This window comes from Hyla sarda, chromosome 6 (genome assembly GCF_029499605.1).
Source record: "Hyla sarda isolate aHylSar1 chromosome 6, aHylSar1.hap1, whole genome shotgun sequence".
Classification (NCBI taxonomy): domain Eukaryota; kingdom Metazoa; phylum Chordata; class Amphibia; order Anura; family Hylidae; genus Hyla; species Hyla sarda.
In genome coordinates this window covers 129,718,756-129,740,653 of record NC_079194.1, presented here as the reverse complement: position 1 = coordinate 129,740,653, position 21,898 = coordinate 129,718,756, and the positions used below count along the sequence as shown (strand labels likewise).

The 21,898-nt window shown below is 41.8% G+C and overlaps 1 protein-coding gene across 1 annotated transcript in view; it reads right to left on the bottom strand.

The window, feature by feature from the left end:
• GRM7 (glutamate metabotropic receptor 7) overlaps window positions 1-21,898 on the bottom strand; it is a gene marked incomplete in the record, with an annotated part of 448,797 nt that overhangs the window by 126,409 nt on the left and 300,490 nt on the right.

Below are 21,898 nucleotides of genomic sequence, written 5' to 3'. Positions count from 1 at the left end.
AAAAAGAAAACTCAAACAGGAAATGCCAGTTCACAAAAAGCTAGCCACAGTATTATGGTAATCTCACAACATATCCATTTAGCCCCAAGACAAGTGCAGATACTTCCTAAGCATGCCCATTACTGTCTGCCAGGTACGTACTAAAATTACCCTATGGCAGATAACCCCTTTATTAGAAAACAAAAACTCAGTAATAGCATCACAGATTGTGTTGAAGGGCATCTCCACTCACAGACAATTTACTATGGGTGCAATGAGCCTCCTTTATATGTGTGGTAATGGGGAAATTTTTTATGAAAATTGATCATTAATGTCCTTTAATGGATCTAAAAATCAAAGACCATTATGCTTTTTAGCAAGTAAATTCAAACTTCTTCTAGAGTGGGAGGAGCTTCCTGATAAGGTCCTTTAACCTAATTTGTATATATATATATTTTCAGATAAAATCAGGAACGGATACAACACAGAAATAAACTAAAGTAAAAAAAGTTTGCATTGTTTTCTGTATTTTTTGGAGGAACCACTTCTGGTTTTGCGTAACATAATACCCAAGATACTAAGTGTTAACTCAGCCTTAAAATTCTTAGGCCAGGTTAACATACTGTTCTTTTCCATCTATTTTTGTAGCTGTTTAAAAAAAAAAAAAGAATAAAGAAATTTTTGTAAAAAGCTATTTTTATACAAATTGGTTAGAAAAATTGGTTAGATTTTATGTTTTATGGCTGATTTTATTATTATTATTATTTTTTTTACATTTTATGGTCAATATTTGTATTTTGGTCAATATTTGGTCAAATCCTATTATACATGCATTTAATGGACATTGAAAGAAAATTTCTGTTATGTGTGCCCTAACAGCAGATTTTCCATTGACAACAATGGAACACATCGATAATCTAAACTGGATCCAAATGTAAAAAAAAAAAAAACTAATTTGTAAAATATTATTCATTCCTTTGAAAATTATTGTAAAAAGTGTTGCACAAATATATAAAAATCAGGCAGAACTTTGGGCTTTATTTTATTTATATGACCAGATGCCCTGTGTTTCATCTTTTTCACACTTAACAAAACTTTTCTTTCTCCTATTCTCTCTCTTTTGCATTCCTCTATTTTTCTTATTTTTGTGCATGGCAACTTTCCCCTCCAAACCTCCTATCCATACTCCCCGCCGCCATACTTTCCATTAATCTTCGGTCCCCTGCTTTGTCTCCTCCACCATTCATGGCTTAGTCCATCTGCCTCATTGGATTTCAGAGCTTGACTAGTTGTGTGAAGTTCAGGAGAAATGACAGCCTACAGATAACTCATTTACCCGAACATTCTGTGTTCAGAGATAGCGGCTACACAGGGCTGTAATTATGGAGACTTCTTTCACTTCTCTACTTACAATATACCCAGATAGCTTTATACCGGCACTGGCACAAAGATTTGCAACTCTTCTTTCACCTCTGGCTGCAAAATAGCTAATGAAATGCAAGCCGCCCGATAAACTGTGTGGAAAGAAGAGATTAGGAGACGGATTCGCACTCGGAAGCATCATACAAAAATCCATGTTGTCAGGGATATAATTGGCACCCAACTCCAACCTTCTGCTGGGAATGAAATACTTCCGATAAAGAAGTTTTATGCTGCCGAAAACACACCGGATGGACCTAGAGACCCTTAAGTCTGTCCATGCCATCATTTGAAAGGGTGTCAGGCGTAGCGCTGGATGCACAATGGAGCTCTTCGCGACAGAGCATTCCATTGCTGACTGACACAGTGACACTGCGGTGGGGAATGCTTGATTGATGTGTATAAAAAGGAATGGGAAGAGGTGCATATTGTTTAGACCATAAAGACTCTGGTTTTTAATTTATTTTGACATCGGCGCCTGCCAAAAAGTATCACTGGAGCCAACAAAGGTGTGAATTAAATGAAGAGGAGGAAACAATAAAGATGGAGATGCCTAGAATAAGCTATAATAAGACTGAGAAATGGAGACTTCATGGTGACCGTTAGTGCAGCAGAGCAATTCACATGTAGATTTGTTAATATTTGTATCAATTAATTCGTATTCATATGCTGCAATGATCCTGCCCAGGGAATGTAGATATTTGCATCAATCCTGACCTCAGACAACTTTATGGAACTTAATATAGACTGGTTTTATTTGGACATAATTGGCTGTATTTTATAGCCCAAGACTAGAATCCTTTGGTTATGTTCACATGATGTATTTGAAAGTGTAACATGCTATGCATCAAAATACACCACTTGTTCATCCATCATGTGTTTCTCATTGAATTCAATGGGAAACCACAGTATGTTATTTTTACAGGCCTAAAAAGAAGTGACATCACTTCTTTTGAGGTATATTTTGTGTATATTTTATTGAACTGGAGTGAAAAAAAATTCTTAAATTCATTAAAAGAAAACCTGGGTATTTTAGTTTTTTTTTTTTTTTTTTTATGCGCCGGGTACTTAGTCAAAAAAAAACAAAGAAATAAACAAACAAAACAAACAAAGAAGCCTATACTTACCTAGCTGCAGTCCCCCACAGCTCCATCCAGTCCCCCTGATCTTCTGTTTTCTTTCTACTTCTGAGGCGAGTGCTCACTGCAGTACCTGCCTACTTAGCCAACCACTGGCCAAGATTGTAGATCACTGCAGCAAGTGGTTGGCTGAGTGGGAAGGTCTTGCACAGAAGCAAGAAGACAGCAAATTAGGGGACTGAATAGAGCCATGAAGGAGATGCAGGGGGCCAGGAATAAGTGAGTATAGGGTTTTTTTTCTTTCTTTTTTAACATGGCTCCAGCTACATAGGATTAACAAATGCCAGGACGCCCCTGTAAAACACACATTATGCAGAACTTTTCTATTTTGATATGTATACTTCTGCTTTCCACTGTGCAAACTTAAATGAGAAATTACCAAAACCATGAACCTACAAGAAATCCATCCACCAGAAATCCATCCAATGCTACATTAAAAATTCTAGTTGCTGCTTGGAATATGTCAGCGCTGTGTTGACAGATACATCCATGAAAGATCAACAGAGACTGTATACAGAGTATGGCCTGGACTTAGGACTGATAAATATTACTAACAATAATACTTTGTAATAAACTATTAAGATGACAGAGATTTGTGCTGCCCATGTGTTAACCTCTACACTGGATCCAATCGTAACAACCCTTAGCTATTAGATTTGAACAGCCTCTGGATATAAGCAAAAATTTTCCCATACACTGACAGCAAACAGAGATCTTGAAACAAAATATCTAAAACAAATATACTAGAAAGTTGCAGAATATTTTGCTATACTGTGAGAAATCCTCTACACCTCACCTCCAGATTTGTGATTTCATTATCCTGATGAAGTTCATTACACCATGGGATGTATATAAAATATAAAGTTCTAATCACAAATGTAAAATTCATTGTGTTATTCCTAGATGTTCCTTTGATCTCGGCCCTGCATTTTCAGTACATTTTAGGAGGATATAGCTAAGAGCCATAACAAGTCTTATCACCTGCATGCATATGGCTGCAAATGGTCCAAGCTGATAGGCTTCTCTGTGCTGCTGACCATCACCCCCAGACACATGCGGAGAGGCTCAGCGCCATTTCCTTCTGACCTTTCTGCTGTCATGCTAGAAGCCTTATGGGAATGTATATGGCAATCCAATTTCTGTATGTCACACTTAGGCTTTAGTCCTTGTCACCAGTGGACTAGAGTGAGGACGCTCGTAATGAATAGGAATGGAATTAACTCTCCATACTCCATTATTCCCTTCTCCTTCCCTCATAACCTTTAATCAGATGAGTAAGACAAATGACTTTCACACTGGAGATCAATACGAGTCCTGAAAGGGTCTACAAGACAGCTAACCATGCACAGAGACCTGCAAACAAGTCATGAGAAAGGGTGTACATGCTAAAGAGGACGCCCATGCATCTGCTATGGGGTCCACTAGGAAGGCCCATCCTCCCCATAGACACAGCAATATTGGGGCACCGTTTAAGGTTCTTGGTGCTCTTTTCTCCTAAAAGAAAATGGTTTGAGAAGGGCAAAGAGATTGGGGCTATGGGCCCCCTCTGCTTTATGTACACCCCTATTGGAGAATTAAAGTCCGTATTTATAAGGAACAAATTCAGATCAATGCCTAGCACACCTCATTATGTTTCCATGGTAAATTGCAAGTACAGTGACCCCTCGACCTACGATGGCCCCGACATACGATAATTTCAACATGCGATGGCCTCTCAGAGGCCATCACATGTTGAAGGCAGCATCAACATACGATGCTTTTTTATGTCGGGGCCATCGCATAAACGGCTATCCGGCATGCCACCGGATAGCCGTTTACGGTGCCCCGTGTGGTCCGCTGACGATCACTTACCTGTCATCGGGGCTCCGGCGCGTCCTCTTCGGGGATCCTCTGCATCGTCGGCACTCTCCATTGTCGTCATCACGTTGCTGCGCACGCCGTCCTTTCATACAATAGGAGCGGCGTGCGTAACAACGTGATGGCGGCGATGGAGAGCGCGGTTGCCGGGGAAGCAGAGGCCTTGCACAGAGGACTTTCACACTGGAGATCGATACGAGTCCTGAAAGGGTCTACAAGACAGCTAACCATGCACAGAGACCTGCAAACAAGTCATGAGAAAGGGGGTACATGCTAAAGAGGACGCCCATGCATCTGCTATGGGGTCCACTAGGAAGGCCCATCCTCCCCATAGACACAGCAATATTGGGGCACCGTTTAAGGTTCTTTGTGCTCTTTTCTCCTAAAAGAAAATGGTTTGAGAAGGGCAAAGAGATTGGGGCTATGGGCCCTCTCTGCTTTATGTACACCCCTATTGGAGAATTAAAGTCCGTATTTATAAGGAACAAATTCAGATCAATGCCTAGCACACCTCATTATGTTTCCATAGTAAATTGCAAGTACAGTGACCCCTCGACCTACAATGGCCCCGACATACGATAATTTCAACATGCGATGGCCTCTCAGAGGCCATCGCATGTTGAAGGCAGCATCAACATACGATGCTTTTTTATGTCGGGGCCATCGCATAAACGGCTATCTGGCATGCCACCGGATAGCTGTTTACGGTGCCCTGTGTGGTCCGCTGACGATCACTTACCTGTCATCGGGGCTCCGGCGCGTCCTCTTCGGGGATCCTCTGCATCGTCGGCGCTCTCCATTGTCGTCATCACGTCGCTGCGCACGCCGTCCCTTCATACAATAGGAGCGGCGTGCGTAGCGATGTGATGGCGGCGATGGAGAGCGCGGTTGCCGGGGAAGCAGAGGCCTTGCCGGAGCGTCGGGGACACCTCGGGGACGCAGCGACAGGGATGGACGGCGACATCCCAGGCAGTGGTGACGAGCGGTAACTGTCCGGAGGTGCGGGGACAGGTGAGTACAACTTTCTCTAACAGTGGTCTACAACCTGCGGACCTCCAGATGTTGCAAAACTACAACACTCAGCATGCCCGGACAGCCAACGGCTGTCCGGGCATGCTGGGTGTTGTAGTTTTGCAACATCTGGAGGTCCGCAGGTTGTAGACCACTGTCCTATACTTTAAATTGCACGGATCCCTCAACATACTATGGTTTCAACAAACGATGGTCCGTTTGGACGAATTACCATCGTATGTTGAGGGATCACTGTATTACAGTTTAAGGTCTTTTGGTTACTCTGAGTTCCTCTATTATATAGCTGACTAATCATTATACCTAAAGGGTTTGGGCTAACATCTATACATTTTGTTCAGGCCCATATGTCTAGTGCAGTGCGCCACATGACCACATAACAGTTTCCACTGTTTTCATGGAAAACCTTGTATGGACACCCTAGGGTATCTGAAGGTATCCTGCACCTACCCTGTATAACTATGCCTGTCAAGCTATATTGGTAGCGATAAAATCAGATTTTATGAAATGACAGATACAGATAGTTTCTGGCGTCCATCTTGAATCAGATAAATCAGTTCACTTTAATTTGAGAGAATGGAAAGTTTGAGAAAAACACAAAAGACAGAGTGGAATGTGAGAAGACAATACCCATGATGTTTGACAAGTCTAAAAGGGAAAGTCCTGGAGAGTGAAACTCATTGTCTATCATTTTTTACTCCAATGGGGGGGGGGTTTGCTCGGTACACAATGAGTGGTCTGCACTGTACACCTGGATACTGGTGTGTGTGTGTGTTTAACAATGTGTTGTATTTGTATTCTAGTTATCTATATCTCTGGCCATCTATTTAAGATGCCTGAGGAGTATCAATGGCATTGTCTTGTCTTGGATTATGTGTATACGGGTGATAAAGTGGCCACAATAATCTTTTGCATCTCTAGCACAATTATAGTTAATTAAAGGAGTACTCTGGTGCAGAGTACTCCTGCTCCGTCCTGCCCGGGCTGCAAAAAAAAAAAAAAAATATATGAAAATAAACCATCCCTCACCTTCCTGGGTTCCCGCGGAGCGCCACTAAAGCTGATCGGTCCTCCGATCAATCTTCTTCATACTTCCGTGTGAACGAAGCGTCACATGGCGCTCAGCCTATCGCCGACCGCCGTGATGTTCTGTCTTGGCCCATAATAGGCTGAGCGCCATGTGAAGCTTCGTTCACACGAAAGTATGAAGAAGATGGACCGGAGGACCGATCAGCTGTAGTGGCGCTTCGCGGGAACCCAGGAAGGTGAGAGATGGTTTATTTTCATTTTTTTTGCAGCCCAGGCAGGACGGAGCAGGAGTACTCTGCACCATAGTACTCCTTTAATGTTTAGCTGTGATGTCATGTAACTAGCCCTGATCTACATAGTTAACACCCACCAGTCATCATTGGGTGACATTATACAGTATTTGTTCGGGTGGACCCTTAAGATAGAAAACAATCTAAAAGCAGGTGTAAGGAAGACAGAGGGGTCAGGTTCATCACAAGACCCCATCCTCATCACAGAAGCATTACAGAAGTTCCTACAAGCTACCTGAAGGGGCGGAGCCATGAAAAGGCAGGGGGAGAACTTGTCCTTGGCCCAATCTTCTCTACTAACCAGTTGTGACTACAGGCGTTTCCATGGACCCCAGGCAGCCATCTTCCCTTTATCCAGAAGTACTATGTATACTCTCTGTAAGATACACAGGTTTCTTATTTGATTAAGTTACCTCCTTTTTATTATGGATAGAATGATGTCATGTACCTGAGCAAACATGGCTTATATATAATCTCAATTATGAGATGTAATAGTAGTTTATGAACCACACCCCCTTCTACTGCAGATGAACGGGGCGCGTCTTATTGGGATCAATGCAATCATATTGCATATTAGCATAGTCTAATGGGATCTTTCTCTGTTCCACCACATGATATAACAATTTCCACGAAGAAACTTAATTTGTCTTTCTAATTAGTAGTGTCCTATAAACTATATATTTAGTACCGTATCTTACCAGAGATAGTTGTGGTTAGAACTGGGTGGGGTTTAATCCCATTTTATATATTTAAAATGCCCATTTGATATAATTTGATGTAATGATCTCTATACAAAGTAATTCTTAATATTTTTTATATTTTTGTTGACCATAATTAATAATTCATAAATGAGTTATTAACCTGACATGCCCTGTATACAAGGGTCAGTTGGGGTTTTGTGTCCCTTTTTTCTTTTCACCCTGTTTTTGTAATAAATGCCATTACTCTTTTAACAAGGGTTGTCATCCAATAGTATAACTGCCTAATGTCTGGGTGGCAACCAACATAATGGAGGCAATCTTGATTGACACCAGGTGTAAGGAAAAAAAAGGCTAAATCTTATATCATGCAAAATCTTATATTTTTTGAAATGTATTAAATTTTCAGACACTAATTGTGCTATAGTGATTGAAGGAACACAAGGGAATAACTCGAAGCTGGCACCAAATATGTATTGTGATCCCCAACTAGCATGTGCCATTTATAATACCTATATGTCCTTTTCTGTGTCAGGATTGTCTCAGAGCCCCCTCACGTAACAGGTCAGGGTACAACTGATATACCTGCACCATCTATAGCAAGGCTCTGCCTGTACAGTGTGCATGGGGTGCTGGAGTGCTGCCGTAAAATCCTATTCCAACATTGTCTAGGGCAGCTAATCATTTATCCATGGGCTAACAGAGCTAATCCATAAAGCGTAGAGATGGCGGCTCTCTTCATCAGGCCACAAGGCTTCTTAGCGGCACATACTACCAGCTCAGCTCTTTACCCGGCTCCTCTTATCGAAGGCCCCTGATTAGACCTGACAAACAGTCCCCAGTGCTGGGATAATGAAGTTTCAGCCACTTTCCTGACTGTGCAGCTTCTCACTAACAAAGCCAGAGACGTTCCTTCCAGATCCACAGGAAGACCTTGCCCTGCCCGGCGGGGGAGGGAGAGGAACGGCTCCTAGTGTCTGATGAGCCTTGTAATGGTCATGAAGACTTGGTATGATATGGTCTCATTATACTACATCCTACTATATCCGTTACTGTCTACTAGTCTGCCCCAGCCTGGAAAAAGGCAAAGGACAGGATAATGGCAGAGCAAAGGCTGACAAGAAAGCAAACAAGCTGCAACAATAGACCAATACATTTATTAAGGAAATGAGAATACTTTTGACTGAATCCTGACACCTAAGGGATAAATCACATTATGGAAATTCAGTGAGGAATCTTTTCACTGAATTCCATCAGCAGATCCACACATCCCCAATTAAGTTTCATTTTGTGCAGAACTTGCAGCGAAACTTAAACCTTGCAATTCAAAGTCCAATTGACTAATGGGCATTTCTGATCGGATTTTGTCGATGAATGAACATATTCATTTTTTCTGTGGAATCTGGATCCCTGGCAGATGTTCTGCTATGGAAATTCCATAGTGGTCACTGAGCAGCAGAATCCCAGTGAGAACAATGGGATTCTGCTGAAGGCAGACTCTGCTATAATTGGGTTCTGCTCAAAGCCATATTGATGTCAAGGAAAGTCCCGATGAGGATTATTTTCTGCAGATAATATTCCTTGTCAGGACCTTCCATTGACATCAATGTGGCTTTAATTCCATGAGAATTATTTTTCAAATTACTTGGGTGCCATGGTTTTTGCAGGGAGAATTAGGGTATATTCACACGACAGACTGTCTGCACTGAATTTTGCAGGAATATTCCGCACGGACATTCCACTGCAGCAGGGTCCCATTAATTTTAATAGGATTCTGCTGCACTGTGCACATGGAGGAATTTCTGGCATGGAAATACCCATTTCAGTGTCCACAGAAAGAATAGACTTGTCTATTCTTTTTGCATGTTCCCCCTAGAAATGCATTGCCATCTATGAGACAACCCATTTCTGAGAGGTCCTAGCGTCCACCGGATTATTAAAATGTGTGAATGTCCGCCCGTGTTTTTTGAGTGGACCTGCCGCACATATTCAGCCCTGTGAACCCGGCCTTAGAGAAAATTTTATTAGTAAATTCTGCCATGTGAATGGGCCCTAAGAAGCAGCACTGAAGTCAAATAAATGGCAGATGAGTTGGGTAGTAGCTCTGCATTAGTACCATCACACGACACTATTACCCAATGGGAAACATTTTGTACAGGACACTACTTCCATGGTGGAGAGATTATTGAAATCCATTTCATTTGGGTTAAGTTGCTATTTTAGACCCAGAAAAACAATGGGTGAATCAATGTATCAATTATGAGGAGAACCTTAATCCCTTGTTTATATATATATATATATATATATATTTTTTTTTTTTTCCCTTGTTCTCTATAAATATATAGAAGAGCTGTATTGTTTTTGCCCTGTGATATCTAGATAATGCAGTAGGGTTATTAGCAGCCCTGTGGAAAACAATCTTTTTAAAATAAATTGGTGCCGGAAAGTTAAAGGGGTACTCCGGTGGAAAACTTTTTTCTATTAAAAAATCTTAATCCTTCCAGTACTTATTAGCTGCTGAACACTACAGAGGAAATTATTTTATTTTTGGAACACAGTGCTCTCTCCTAAATCTTGAGCACAGTGCTCTCTGCTGACATCTCTGTCCATTTTAGGAACTGACCAGAGCAGCATATGCTTGCTATGGGGATTTTCTTAAAATGGACAGAGATGTCAGCAGAGAGCACTGTGCTCGTGATGTCAGCAGAGAGCTCTGTGTTCCAAAAAGAAAAGAATTTCCTCTGTAGTATTAGCAGCTTATAAGTACTGGAAGGATTAAGATTTTTTAATAGAAGTAATTGACAAATTTGTTTAACTTTCTGGCACCAGTTGATTTTAAAAAATAAATAAATAAAGTTTTCCACCGGAGTACCCCTTTAACTTTCTGCCACCTATTTATTTTGAAAAGATTGTTTTCCACAGGGCTGCTAATAACCCTACTGCATTATCTAGATATCACAGGGCAAAAACAATACAGGTCTTCTATATATTTATATAGAACAAGGGGGAAAAAATATATAAGGGTAGGCTCATACTGCATTTAGAGCTTCTGTGACAGGTACGTGTCGGCTGCCATCATATACTGTAGCGGAGAGCAGTGGATGCTGTTCATTTCAATGACCCAAACTAAGTCACCTTGGGACTATGTTTGGACTGTACATGCAAATTTAAGCATACTGGACAATGTATAAAGCTACACTTTTGAGTCCACTTAAATAACATTAGTGTTGCTCACCAATATTCGTTTTTTTTTTTTTTCACAGTACACATCACAGTGACCATCCCTCTCTGCTCCCAGCTTGTGTGGAGTAAAGAAGGCTCTAATACTACTGTGTGAGATTGGCGTGTGCGAATTTTCGCACATGCAAATTTTTGTATATGCTAATTTTTGCATTTGCAAATTTTTGCATATGCGAAAATAAAACGCGAATATTACGAATATGCAAATTTTGCAAATATATGACGAATATCGCAAATTCGAATATGGCCTATGCTGCTCAACACTAAATAACATATACAGTCACTAAAGAACCACTGAAATGATTGACATCCACTACTCTCCACCACAGTATATGTTGGAATCCTGTTCTCGGCAGAATGTCAACATATACTTGGGAGGAAAGTACTACATGCAGTATGAACCTAGCCCAATATACTTATATGACTTAGCTTTACTTTGTATGACAAACTCATTTATTTTGCATGCAACAAACTCATCTAACAAACTCAGCTCACACTCATGTAGTGTGGTGAGGGTGTGATGAGGGAAGATAGAATTACTTTAGGGGCAGATGGCATTAACCCCTTGTGTTCATGACGCCAGAGAGTGGTTTATCCTCTACACCACCCGAAGGAAAACGGCTGGATCCTTGGCTAGGCACACAGACAGTCAGACAGGTGTAACAGTCTATACTGCTTGGCTGGGCCCCAGGAGGTGACCAGTGACTTCGGAGACCTCAGGGCTTGCTGGGACTTATGGTGGAATGTGACAATTTGCTGCAGAGCCACGCTGACTGAACACAGATTGACTTGGACTGACTTGACTATGGCGGACTATGACAGACTTCACCCCTTCTGTAGCTTACCAGGCTTTGACTTGGACCTGGGGGGTAGTGGACTTTAGGATCCGTGGCTGCATGGTAGACTTTAGGCCTCTTTAGGACTCCAGACACACACCTAGGACTTGACCTTATTGCAACTCAGCAAAGACTTAAAGAGAGTGAGGAGGCTCCACCCAGGGCTTATATGGGGGAGACTCTGGTGGGGTCCCATTGGTCACCCTTAGGTCACATGGTCACTGGTTACAATCACATGACAACAGGTCTTAAAGGCATAACACATTTTATATACAATACTCTATACAACAAGCATAGAAGCAGATATACAAAGGAACAGGTGCAGGGGGCGCCAAGGGGTCACTGACAGGGCAGCTAGGGTACAGGGGTGCAACTCCTGTACTGGGCCACCACAGTAGTCTACCCCATCTAAAAATCAGTTCTGCTGTACTGAAGATAACCTCATCTCTACTAGCTCTGAATAGCAATAAATTTAATCTAAAAACCCAATTCTACTTCACCTGACAGGCCAAGGTTTGCTACAAGTGACAATTCCAGCACTGCTATGTCTGACAAACCCCTCTCTAACCAACCACTGCTTCTGCAGACACTTTCTCTGTAACAATTTCCCATTAACTGCCCTGGTAATAAATTTGCCCCTATCCCTGTTCCTCTTGATAAGGAATTTAATATTGAATGAGGTTTTCACAGCCACAAGTGTGATGTTTCATCTTCCCCTCTGCAAATCAGAGCAATGTGAAAGATTTATTACCCAGTCAGAGTTTTCAAGAAATCAATGGAGGGCGTCTCCGCCTATAAATCTGATGGAGTTTTTTTCATGTAAGGTGAATGGAGGCAACATATGCAGATTATGTGCAGGCGCGGCGTAGGCCGAGAGTTCAGTATTACATGGCACAGTCAAATACTACGTGGTTTTATGCACAGTCAGAGACCCTGTTTATTTTATCTTTTATTCTTTTATTGTCAGGATTACAAGGGAAGGAGTGGTGTGTAATCTGTCCTCCATAACGTTGTAGAAAAGTGGACCAAAAACATATAGGTTCAACAATATTGCCTAATCTGAATTTAGGGCCTTGTGATCGTAGCTGTAACATCTGTAGATTTCTACAGACAAAGTGATGGAAACTATCTAGGTAGTACCATGACAAGGTCTTTTTCTTTATTATGCCAGGCTATTGTTACATGTAATGCAATAGCTGGGTGTTTACTAGAATGAGAGCTGATCTAATATGGAGGATCTTCTTTCTGGCTCATAGAGGTTTAAGGGTCTCAAGCAGGAGACATTCCACCATGATGTCCATATGCCTTAGCAGGGTGTGTATATATATATATATATATATATATATATATATATATACACACACACACACTTCTCAAAAAAATAAAGGGAGCACTAAGATAACACATCCTAGATCTGAATGAACTAATCATTTGAAATACTTTCGTCTTTAGATAGTTGAATGTGCTGACAACAAAATCACACAAAAATTATCAATGGAAATCAAATTTATCAACCCATGGAGGTCTGGATATGGACTCACACTCAAAATCAAAGTGGAAAACCACACTACAGGCTGATCCAACTTTGATGTAATGTCCTTAAAACAAGTCAAAATGAGGCTCAGTAGTGTGTGTGACCTCCACGTGCCCGTATGACCTCCCTACAACACCTGGGCATGCTCCTGATGAGGTGGCGGATGGTCTCCTGAGGGATGTCCTCCAAGACCTGGACTAAAGCATCCGCCAACCCCGGAAAGTCTGTGGTGCAACGAGACATGATGTCCCAGATGTGCTCAATTGGATTCAGGTCTGGGGAACGGGCGGGCCAGTCCATAGCATCTATGCCTTCCTCTTGCAGAAACTGCTGACACACTACAGCCACATGAGGTCTAGCATTGTCTTGCATTAGGAGGAACCCAGGGCCAACCGCACCAGCATATGGTCTCACATGGGGTCTGAGGAGCTCATCTCGGTACCTAATGGCAGTCAGGCTACCTCTGGCAAACACATGGAGGGCTGTGCGCCCCCCAAAGAAATGCCACCCCACATCATTACTGACCCACCGCCAAGCCAGTCATGCTGGAGGATGTTGCAGGCAGCAGAATGTTCTCCACGGCATCTCCAGACACTGTCACGTCTGTCACATGTGCTCAGTGTGAACCTGCTTTCATCTGTGAAGAGCACAGGGCGCCAGTGGTGAATTTACCAAGCTTGGTGTTCCCTGGCAAATGCCAAATGTCCTGCACAGTGTTGGGCTATAAGCACAACCCCAACCTGTGGATGTCGGGCCCTCATATCACCCTCATGGAGTCTGTTTCTAACTGTTTAAGTGGACATATGCACATTTGCGGCCTGCTGGAGGTCATTTTGCAGGGCTCTGGCAGTTCTCCTCCTGCTCCTCCTTGCACAAAGGCAGAGGTCCTACTGCTGGGTTGTTGCCTTCCTACGTCCTCCTCCATGTCTCCTGATGTACTGGCCTGTCTCCTAGTAGCGCCTCCATGCTCTGGATACTACGCTGACAGACACAGAAAACCTTCTTGCCACAGTTCACATTGATGTGCCATCCTGAATGAGCTGCTCTACCTGAGCCACTTGTGTGGGTTGTAGACTCCATCTCATGCTACCACTAGAGTGAAAGCACAGCCAGCATTCAAAAGTGACCAAAAAATAAGCCAGAAAGCATAGGAACTTAGAAGTGGTCTGTGGTCGCCACCTGCAGAACCGCTCCTTTATTGGGGGTATCTTGCTAGTTGCCTATAATTTCCACCTGTTGTCTGTTTCATTTGCACAATAACATGTGAAATTGATTGTCAATCAGTGTTGCTTCCTGAGTGGACAGTGTGATTTCACAGACGTGTGATTGACTAGGCGTTACATTGTGTTGTTTAAGTGTTCCCTTTATTTTTTTGAGCAGTGTATATGTGTGTGTGTGTGTGTGTGTGTGTGTGTGCAACAACCAATAGCATGCAGTAGGCGAACCTGTGGGCTGGCTGTGACTTGTAGTTCTATACCAGTCACAGTTATGAACAATTGAACATACTGTCACAAGGGCTTACACAAGATTATTTTGTGCTCTGTGGGCTGGCACAGTGGAGGAGGCTAAGCAGATGGTAGCAAATGGCAATGGTTCTCTCTGGGCTCTACCTGTAAAGTATCTACCTGGATGGTATATTGGGTGCCCTAAGTGGTAAAGTGCAGACAACAAGCAAGACACTGGAAATTAAGTGAAACCTTCTTTACTGAGGTAAATACTTCTGCCACAGTATGGTAGCCACAACCTCTTGAATTCACAATGTGTAAAAATGGCTGAAAGCAGGGCTGTATTCACAGCTTGTGTTGCCCCAGGCTCTTGGACTGAATACGTCCCATTAAGGTGATTCCACATCTATCAGAATCCTTTCATGCAGATGTGCAGGAGAAAGTATGTGGAAGTGTGGGTTTCCCCCGGGGGTTTCAGGTCCTGGACCTGAAGAAGGAGGGGGAGCCTTCAGAATTGTGTTGTCCACCTTAACCTTTACTCACTGGAATAAAGGCTTATTATAACATATAGTGTATCCTCATATCGGCGAAGCACTACTGCCAAAAGTCGTTTTTTTAGAAGACAGGAATCCCGGCTGGGAAACCCACATTTCAACCTTCTCCTGCATCGAGCACCGTGCTCCAATGGTACCGACGGCCAGCAGCTCCCGAACTCTGGTTGCATAACCACAACTAAAGCACAGGGCAAAAAGTAACAGGGCAAAAGTAATCTTTTTATTTAGGCCACAACATAGCGGCAGCAGCCATATCAAAAATATTTTTGTTTTATTTTTATACTCACTGAAGTGCTGCCCACCTCAAGGCTGCCACCCTAGGCACAGGCCAATGGAAAATACAGCCCTGGCTGGAGAAGGGGGTTACTCTTGTGAAAGTGAAACAGGATAGTGGGGTTCACAGAATCTCCTTCACTTTGCTCTAGCCTGAACTAATGCCAAGGTTTTAGTCTCAACGGGATTTACTTATAATACAGTGGTTGGCTCCCTGTGGATTTCAAAGAAAAGTATCTTCCATTTTAGCTTGAGCTGTAATGCCAATGCAAAAAGCAGTGTCAGAAAATATAAAATTATCTTTTGTTTTAATAAAGTTTTGATGGGGATCATATGCTTGCTTTAGCCAACCAGGGCTGCTGCCCTGCCTCCCCCAAGTCTGCTAGATTGGGTGGAGTTAGTCAGTGTTTAGTGTGGAGGAAAAGAAAGTGAAGGTCACCTCTAGACGTCTGCTGTGGACCTGTACCTCACTACATAAGGATAGGCAAAAAAAATCCAATTGCTGCACTAAATTGTTCCAGAGCTACAGCACCTTTTACAGGATCACGCTTACCAGGACGTCCTATCCAGTCAGAAGCAAGTCTGCAATGGGGAGAAGAGCCAAGAGAGCCCACAGACCTCCATTAGCAAACAAGAGTATTACAGGAGATAGAAAGCCTCGGGCAACTCCGGTCCATAAATCTACAGTTTTCACCTAGCGGTAAACTCTAATTCCAGATACATATGTGGAGAGTAGAATCATTGTCTGTCAGTTCCCAAGTCTCCTATAAGTTAAACAACCCAAATCCAGAACAGCATCAACATAATTAGGCAAGCAAGAAGCCAGTTAGTAGGCAAGGACTTCAAGTTCAGCTTCACATAATGCCCTGAAGCAACTGTAATCCCTGCAGCAAACTCCAGCCAACTTTGCACTACTGTTGAACTGTTCCTGTATATTTTTTCAAGTTCCTGAGTAAAAATTAGTAGTTTCTGTAACCCTGTATCTTTGGTCATTATTACCTCAGCATTTGGTCCAGAAAGCTACTATCCTTGGATCGTGGAGGTCAACGCTACTCTGGGGTTACGAACTGTTAGTTGTTATTGATACACCTATTAAGACACGCATTTTAGCATGCCCTTCCACATATTCACACTTTCAATGCATCTCTACTTCCTGAGATATCACTGTTTTTCCAGCTGAGATTTTTCCTTGCATTTGCTGCTAACAGAGCTGTGCCCCTATTCTCCCATCATGCTGCACATTGCTTTGTGACCGCGCTTGTCATGAATCAGTAGACACTTTCTAGGGAGAACAGCCGGGAGCGAGTGCAGCACAGAGACCATGAGGCAGCAGGAGTGCACACATCACTGAGGGGCATTACTTTCTGTCGAGTAATACTGGGCAACTGAACCCCTGAATCAGTGGAACAAAGGGACAGTTTCTTAGCCTGTTGGATTATTAAACATGGAAAATAATACTAGTGCATTGCTCTGTCTTCAAAAGACCAAGGGCTAGAGTCCATAGCTCCAGCCATGCTCTATTCGTGCCTTAAAGGGCTACTCCGGTGGACAACAATTTTTTTAAAATCAACTGGTGCCAGATAGTTAAACAGATTTGTAAATTACTTTTATTTAAAAATCTTAATCCTTTCAGTACTTATTAGCTGTTGTATGTTCCACAGGAAAAAAAAATCTCAGTCTGACCACAGTGCTCTCTGCTGACGCCTCTGTCCATGTCAAGAACTGTCCAGAGCAGGAGAGGTCTGCTATAGGGCTGAAAACCGAAAATGCATTGCCCCACCCCTTTTTTTATTATATAGTTTTTGTTAGTTTTATAACTTTTTTTGGGGGATGTGATGTGATCAAAATCAGCAATTTTAGCATTTTGGATTTGTATGTGTTTACGGCATTCAAAGTGCAGGATCAGAAACATAATAATTAAATAGTTGGGACAATTACGCACACGGCAATACCAAATATGTTTATTTTTATGATTTTTTCATATTTTTTATATGGAAAATGGGAAAAGGAGGGTAATTTAAACTTTGAATATGGAAGGGATTAATGGGTGTTTTTTTAAACTTTTATTTAACTTTTTCTTTTACATTTTATTAGTCCCCTTTGGGGAATTTTAGGAGGAATCATTAGATTCCTCATACAGTTCAATGGAGTCCCATAGAACTTCATTGATCTGTGTGCTCTGTGCTCATTTTGGTTGAGTCTGCTTAGCCAGGCTCAATCAAATGAAGAGCCACGGAGACAAACGATGGAGAGGTAAGCCCTCCGGCTACCTCCACAGTGGATTGCCAGTGGATAGCAGCAGGCATCTCCCGTGTATGACGCGGACCCGACCAGCGGGTCCATGTCATTTCCTCAGCCATGACATACATGTATGTACAGGAAGGGGTTAAGCCACGTTCCCAAGGGCATTTTCAGCCGATAATCTTCGGCAGCCGAAATGTCGGTGCATCCCTAGTAAATATATGTTACTGCATAACGTCCAAGCAGATGGAGATATTTAGATAATACTTGGTAACATGTTACTTATATGTCAACTAAAAATATAGGATAGTTTATTTAACCGTAACCTACCCCCATTTGCAAGGATCAGGGTTTTTGTTTCAAGTCCCATGCAAGTATATAGGACTTCTGGTACCTTTCACCACAAGCTCCGCTCTGCATCCCCTGGTGTGTCATTCCAGCTGCCAAGCCACACCCTTTCTGCATGCCATGCCTCATCTTGCACCCTTTAAGCCACACCCCCTATTTTGCTTACAATGTCTTCATCACAACTCAGCCCCACCTGAGGATTAGATATGAGGCCGGGATATGAGATTGGGGTATGGGGACCTGATATGGGGAAGGGATAGGAGGTCGGGATATGAGGATGGGATATGAGGTCAGGATATGAGGACAAAAAATTAGGACAAGATATGTGGTTGAGGACCGGATATTAGGAGGGGATTTGGGGTCGGGATATGATGAAGGGATTTAGGGTCGGGATGTGAGGACAAAAGCTTCCTCCTTTGTTGATTTTCCGGGCAACGCCAAGTACTCTGCTAGTAATACTAATAAAACCAGTACTAAAAAAAAAAAATGGTCAGCACCTCTAAACATAATGAAATTCTTGTTTGAGTGCACGCTGTTAGTTTTGTGTGTTACCAGTAAGGGACAGGGGACAAATAATATTGCCACACCATGACCACCATTACCATTACTACTAATACCACGATATATAGTTACTGAATAAACTCCACAATGCAAAGACCAATATTCCCACATACAATTACCATATAGTAGATACCAGCAGTACAAAGGCTCTGCAGACTAAGTGATTTTATACTGTTACATCTAGTGATTTAAGGTGACATAATCTCTGATCACAGTTGTCCTGTTTCCTCTTCCTCTCAGTCCAGATCAGACTGCCATATCCACTTCTTCCGCCCTCCCTTCCCGGTGGGAAAGGAACCCACCGGGTGGGCGCAACCAGATTGGTGGTGCAGGAAAAAACTAAATCAGGAAGGTGGGAGACATCTATAGCAGTCTGAAGCCACCTGCCCAAAACTATGCTCCATCCATCTAATTGAGGCTCCAAATGTGCAGGCAGCCTGAGCAGCTATAGAACAGCATTGTTCAGTGTATGCAATCGCAAAGGTTGCATGTAATAGTCCCCTATGTGGACTAAAAAATAGTAAAAAAAAACAAAACTAAATGTTAATAAATACTAATAGGCCACTATCCTAATAAAAATTCCTAATAAATTTGAAATTACCCTATTTTATTTTCCTTTTTTTTAATATAATTGTAATTTTTCTAGTTTCTGGCTTAGCTTGTAGTTGCTGTGGTGATTCCCTAGCCCATCCCTTGTTGTTTTATTATCCATTCAGATTCCATCTTACATCCATACCCTGCTAGTCCTGGGTATTTAAGCCTGCCAGGTTCATTCACTTGTGCCTGTGAAAGAAGTAACTTCTGAAGCTAGCATTTTCTGTATGGTATTCTGTGTTCTGTCATTCTGACTTTGACTGTGTTTCTGGATTAACCCTTGGCTTATTGATTCGGCATCTCTCTAGTTCTCTCTGTTCTGAGAGAGATTTTTTGACTCAGATTTATCTGTTGGTTTGTTTGTTTCCCTCTGTATTAGGGATTTGTGTGTTTGTATACATATTGGAGGACATTTATCATTGTTTGCTTTGGTAAGCATATTCTAAAGGTTTTTTTTTACTTTAGTTCTGCTTATGTGCTACATATATATCCTACTATCACAGAGGTTGATACATTTGGAGCACATAAGCAAAACCAAAAAGTCGCAGCTGAGACTTTTTTGAGACTTTTTTAATTTGCTCACGTACGGGAGTTTTTTGTAAGTTTTTTTTGCCTTTCGCACATCATAAATACGTGACCACTGCAAAGTGAAAACTGAAATTTGCTTAGGTAGGGTTGTTTGTAACTTTTTGCTTACTGATAAAAGTCACACAAAAAAGTGCTTAGGCGCATGTGAGACTTTTTGTGTGCCCGGAGTAGGCAAAAAAAAAAAAGCTCTAAATACCTTAACAAATGTTCCCCATTAAGTTTTCATTCACCCTAAATGTCTAGGATGTCTACTAGTGGGGCTACAAAAACATTAATCTTCAGGAAGGCTAGTTTTCAACAAGTAAGAGGGGACCTCAGTGACATAGATTGGGACCGTGACCTCAGTAATAAAAGTACACAAGCTAAATGGGACACTTTAGAGAGCATCCTAAATAGATACTGTAAAAAACATAGTAGCATAAAAACACACAAATCACTGGGGGTTTTTCAGGAATTAAGTACCGTGCTAGACAGACCCTTTTTTTCTTCTTATATTTAAAGATTCTATAATGACTGGGATTGTTCCACAGGACTGGCACTTAGCAAATGTTGTATCAATTTTCAAAAGAGGGTCAAAATGGATCCTGGGAACTATAGGCCTGTAAGTTTAACCCCTTAAGGACCAATACAAATAAGCCTGTACGCCCCTGAAAGACCAGGCCTGTTTTTTCAAATTGGGGATGTCTGTCTTTATTAGAGAATAACTCTGGTAACGTTTTGCCAATCACGATAATTCTGACATTGTTTTTTTGCAACAAGTTGTCCTTCATGTACATAGTAAAAGTAAGCCGATATCATTTGTAGTTTTTTTTTATAATGCAAAAAATCATGAAATTTTTACAAAAAATTACGATTTTTTGCTATTTTAACACTAATAGGGTGCATATATTTATACATACTGACCAAATAGTTTATGAAACTTATACTTTCAGATGTCTACTTTATTTTGACGTCATTTTTTTTGTTTTTAATTAACATTTTAAATTAATTAGAAGCCTAACAATTTAACTTGAAATTTTGAAAATTTGAAAAGTACATCTTTTTTTGTGTGCTATGCAAGGTTTGCAGAAATTAAAAGGTAGTAGAACATAGGAACACCCCCCAAATGACCCCATTTTAAAAACTAGACCCCTTAAGGTATTCGCTAGGGGGTACAGTGAGTATTTTAACACCATAGTTTTTTGGCAGGAATTATTACACAGTCAGTGTTAAAAATTCGAAATTTGCAATTTTTCACAAATGCATCATTTGGGGGGCATATTTTTTGTACATCACTTCTGATATTGAAAGAAATGCACCCTATATTTTATTTAGCTGCTTGTCCCATGTTCGGAAATACCCCCGCTTTGGCCATATATGTTTCCTTGGCCACGTGGTAGGACTCAGAAGGAGAGGAGCGCCATTTGGCTTTCAGGGCAGAACAGTACCCCCACCCCCACAAGTGACCCCATTTATATACCGCACCCCTACTAGTTATTGGCTGCACCAGGGGCCACTCTGATTAGTCCTTGGTCGGCTGGCAGTATAAAGCGTCTGTCTGTGACAGTTAAGGCTCCTGATGGATATATCCGCCATGTTGTGGGAATAAACACCCGCTCATGGCGAATATATCCATCACTGCTGTGGCTGGGTAGCTCAGTGTGTCCGCTCATGACTGCTGGCGGGAAATCCGCCGCTATGAGTGGACACACAAAGCTACCCAGCCGCAGCAGGGAGCTCATTACCGTGCTGCATAATGTGTAGGATCACATGGTGGACATCCACAGCATATTACATGCTGTGGATGTCCGCCAATGCGATCCTACACATTATGCATTTTTTTTTATTAGATTCATTTAATAAATGTATTTTTAATTTATATATAATATATATATATATATATATATATATATATATATATATATATATATATATATTTTTACACTTTTATAAAATTTTTATTTATTTTTACACTTTTATTTTATTTATTTATTCATTTTTACACTTTTTAATGCTTTGGAATACTTAGTATTCCAAAGCATTATAGTTATATGCTGCCTGCCAGTTTTCACTAGCAGGCAGCATATTAGGACGTGCCTCTGCACGTCCTTTCAGGCAATACCCAGGGCAGACCTGGGGGTCTTTGTAGGACCCCCGGCTGCCCAGGTATGCAGCAGCACCCCGCGATCGCGCTGCGGGGTGCTGCAGAGGAGACAGAGGGAGCCCCCTCCCTCTGTCAGAACTCCTTACAGCGCGCAGTCACTT